Source organism: Arachis stenosperma, chromosome 4, assembly GCF_014773155.1.
Source record: "Arachis stenosperma cultivar V10309 chromosome 4, arast.V10309.gnm1.PFL2, whole genome shotgun sequence".
NCBI lineage: Eukaryota > Viridiplantae > Streptophyta > Magnoliopsida > Fabales > Fabaceae > Arachis > Arachis stenosperma.
Genome location: NC_080380.1, coordinates 71,040,604 through 71,045,054, shown reverse-complemented (window position 1 = coordinate 71,045,054; position 4,451 = coordinate 71,040,604). Strand labels below are relative to the sequence as shown.

At 39.2% G+C, this 4,451-nt stretch overlaps 1 non-coding gene across 1 annotated transcript; it reads right to left on the bottom strand.

Moving 5' to 3' along the window:
- Positions 1-3,057: 3,057 nt before the first annotated feature.
- LOC130978555 (small nucleolar RNA R71) lies at positions 3,058-3,165 on the bottom strand. The gene has a single exon (XR_009086179.1). It is a non-coding gene; the product is annotated as a small nucleolar RNA R71 (small nucleolar RNA).
- Between the last annotated feature and the right edge of the window lie 1,286 nt (positions 3,166-4,451).

The window sequence follows — 4,451 nt, the reverse complement described above, 5'->3', positions numbered from 1 at the left end:
GGTTCTTCTGGTTCCCTCTCTGGGGCCGAAACCAATGATCACTTTTGTTCTTATGTATTTTCAACGGTGGAATTTCTACACACCATAGATTAAGGTGTGGAGCTCTGCTGTACCTCGAGTATTAATGCAATTACTATTGTTCTTCTATTCAATTCCGCTTGTTCTTTGTCCAAGATATCACTTGTTCTTCAACTTGATGAATGTGATGATCCGTGACACTCATCATCATTCTCACCCATGAATAAGGGTGACTGACAACCACTCTGTTCTACAAGCATCTGAGGCCCTAGTGAATATCTCTTGGATTTCTGGTTGCACGATGCATGGTTGATCGCCTGACAACCGAGTGCTCGCCTGACAAACGAGCCAACCATTCCGTGAGATCAGAGTCTTCGTGGTATAGGCAAGAACTGATGGCGGCATTCAAGAGGATCCGGAAGGTCTAAACCTTGTCTGTGGTATTCTGAGTAGGATTCAATGATTGAATGACTGTGACGTGCTTCAAACTCCTGAGGGCGGGGCGTTAGTGACAGACGCAAAAGAATCACTGGATTCTATTCCGGCCTGATTGAGAACCGACAGATGAATTCCGCTATGCTGTGACCAGAGCATATGCAATCATTTTCAATGAGAGGATGGGAGGTAGCCACTGACAACGGTGAAACCCTACACAAGCTTGCCATGGAAAGGAGTAAGAAGGATTGGATGAAGGCAATAGGAAAGCAGAGAGACGGAAGGGAAGGCATCTTCATACGCTTATCTGAAGTTCCTACCAATGAATTACATAAGTATCTCTATCTTTACCTTTATGTTTATTTCGTTCATCATCTATACCCATTGAGTCTGCCTGACTGAGATTTACAAGGTGACCATAGCTTGCTTCATACCAACAATCTCCGTGGGATCGACCCTTACTCGCGTAAGGTATTACTTGGACGACCCAGTGCACTTGCTGGTTAGTTGTGCGAAGTTGTAGTGATCACAATTTCATGCACCAAGTTTTTGGCGCCGTTGCCGGGGATTGTTTGTGTATGGACAACTGACGGTTCATCTTGTTGCTTAGATTAGGTATTTTTTTTCTTCAGAGTTCTTAAGAATGAATTCTAGTGTTTCAAGGTGATGTTCTTATCATCACCAAAGCTGATTGATCTTCATCAATTTAGCTCTTGAATGCAATGTTCTGCTGAAGCTTGGCTAACCATGTCTAATTTCTATAGACTGAAGCTTTAGACTAACATGGCATGATTCCTGGAATTCTCATTAAGAATTTTGATATCTTTTTTCCACTTAATTTTCGAAAAACACAAAAAAAAATAAAAAAAAAATCATAAAATCCAAAAATTTCTTGTCTGAGTCTAGTGTCTCATGTTAAGTTTGGTGTCAATTGCATGCATTCATTCATGTGTCTTAAGGATCTTCAAGTAATTCTTGATGATTTTCGTGCTCTGATCTCTGAATTCTATTGACTTGAGTGTTTTGTGTGTCTCATATGCATTCTCATGTTGTTAGTGTCAGTACTATACAAACTGCTAAGTTTGGTGTCTTGCATGCATTGTTCTTTGATTTTAGTTGCACTTTGATTATTCCTTATTATTAAAAATCCAAAAATATTTTTAATTTGTGTCTTTTCAAGTCAATAATACAGAGAATCGAAGATTCAGAACATACAGCAGAGGAATCACACAGAAAAAGTTGAGCATTCAAAAATGCCCAGTGAAGAAGACAGACTGGCGTTTAAACGCCAGCCAGGGTGCCTGGCTGGGCGTTTAACGCCCAAAAGGGTAGTAGTTTGGGCGTTAAACGCCAGAATGTGCACCATTCTGGGCGTTTAACGCCAGGATAGCTAAGGGGGAAGATTTTGTTTTCAAATCAAATTTTTTTTAAGTTTTCAAAATCTTTTCAAAATCAAATCTTTTTCAAATCAATTTTTCAATCAAATCTTTTTCAAAATTACTTTCTTTCCATTTTTAAAGATACTTGCTATCAATTAATGATTTGATTCAATATTTCAAGTATGTTGCCTTTTCTGTTGAGAAAGGTTTAATGTTTGAATCATATCTTTTCTTGATAGCCAAGTCATTAATTTTTAAAATCAAATCTTTTAAAATTGTTTTCAAATCATATCTTCTCAATCATATCTTTTTAAAACCATAATTTTTCAATCTCATCTTTTTCAAAATAAGTTTTCAATCATATCTTTTTGATTTCTAATTTTAAATCTTTTTCAAAAATCACTTGATTCTTTTTCTATTCTTAGTTTTTGAGAATCAATTAGTGTTTTTCAAAATGTTTTCAAAATCTTTTACTTAATTTTCGAAAATTACTTCCCTTCTTCTCACATCCTTCTATTTATGGACTAACACTATTCTTTAATGCAAAATTCGAACTCCATCTTCTTTGATAAGTTCGAATTTTCTACCTCTATCTTCCATTTTTCTTTTCCTCTGACACCTCAAGGAATCTCTATACTGTGACATAGAGGATTCCACATTTTCTTGTTTCCTTCTCTTTCTTATGAGCAGGAGCAGAGACAAAGGCATTCTTGTTGAAGCTGATCCTGAACCTGAGAGGACCCTGAAGAGAAAGCTAAGAGAAGCTAAGGCACAACTCTCTGTTGAGGACCTGACCGAATTCTTCAAAGAAAAAGAACCCATGGCAGCCGAAAATAACAACAATGCCAACAATGCAAGGAAGGTGCTGGGTGACTTTACTGCACCTACTCCCGACTTCTATGGGAGAAGCATCTCTATCCCTGCCATTGGAGCAAACAAATTTGAGCTTAAGCCTCAATTAGTTTCTCTAATGCAACAGAATTGCAAGTTCCATGGACTTCCATTGGAAGATCCTCATCAGTTCTTAGCTGAATTCTTGCAAATCTGTGACACTGTCAAGACTAATGGGGTTGACCCTGAGGTCTACAGACTTATGCTATTCCCTTTTGCTGTAAGAGACAGAGCTAGAATATGGTTGGACTCTCAACCTAAAGAAAGCCTGGACTCTTGGGAAAAGCTAGTCAATGCCTTCTTGGCAAAGTACTTTCCACCTCAAAAATTGAGTAAGCTTAGAGTGGAAGTCCAAACCTTTAGACAAAAGGATGAAGAATCCCTCTATGAAGCTTGGGAAAGATACAAACAATTAATCAGAAAATGTCCTTTTGACATGCTTTCTGAATGGAGCATCATAGGTATTTTCTATGATGGTCTCTCTGAACTATCCAAAATGTCTTTGGATAGCTCTGCTGGAGGATCTCTTCATCTGAAGAAGACGCCTACTGAGGCTCAAGAGCTCATTGAAATGGTTGCAAATAACCAATTCATGTACACTTCTGAAAGGAATCCTGTGAACAATGGGACTAGTCAGAAGAAAGGAGTTCTTGAGATTGATGCTCTTAATGCCATATTGGCTCAGAACAAGATATTGACTCAACAAGTCAATTTAATTTCTCAAAGCCTGTCTGGAATGCAAAATGCACCAAGCAGTACTAAGGATGCTTCATCTGAGGAAGAAGCTTATGATCCTGAGAACCCTTCAATGGAAGAGGTGAATTACCTAGGAGAACCCTATGGAAACACCTATAATTCTTCATGGAGAAATCACCCAAATTTCTCATGGAAGAATCAAGAGAGACCTCAACAAGGTTTCAACAACAATAATGGTGGAAGAAACAGGTTTAGCAATGGCAAGCCTTTTCCATCATCTTCTCAGCAACAGACAGAGAATTCTAAGCAGAACCCCTCTGACTTAGCAACCATGGTCTCTGATCTAATCAAAACCACTCAAAGTTTCATGACTGAAACAAGGTCCTCCATTAGAAATTTGGAGGCACAAGTGGGACAGCTGAGCAAGAAAGTTACTGAACTCCCTCCAAGTACTCTCCCAAGCAATACAGAAGAAAATCCAAAAGGAGAGTGCAAGGCCATCAATATGGCCGAATTTGGAGAGGAGGGAAAGGAAGTGAACGCCACTGAGGAAGACCTCAATGGGCGTGCACTGACCTTCAATGAGTTCCCAAATGAGGAACCATGGGAATCTGAGGCTCAAAATGAGACCATAGAGATTCCATTGGACTTACTTCTGCCTTTCATGAGCTCTGATGAGTATTCATCCTCTGAAGAGGATGAGTATGTCACTGAAGAGCAAGTTGCTAAATACCTTGGAGCAATCATGAAGCTAAATGACAAGTTATTTGGAAATGAGACTTGGGAGGATGAACCCCCTTTGCTCACCAAAGAACTGGATGACTTGTCTAGGCAGAAACTACCTCAAAAGAGACAAGATCCTGGGAAGTTTTCCATACCTTGTACCATAGGCACCATGACCTTCAAGAAGGCTCTGTGTGACTTAGGGTCAAGTGTAAACCTCATGCCTCTCTCTGTAATGGAGAAGCTAGGGATCTTTGAGGTACAAGCTGCAAGAATCTCACTAGAGATGGCAGACAACTCAAGAAAACA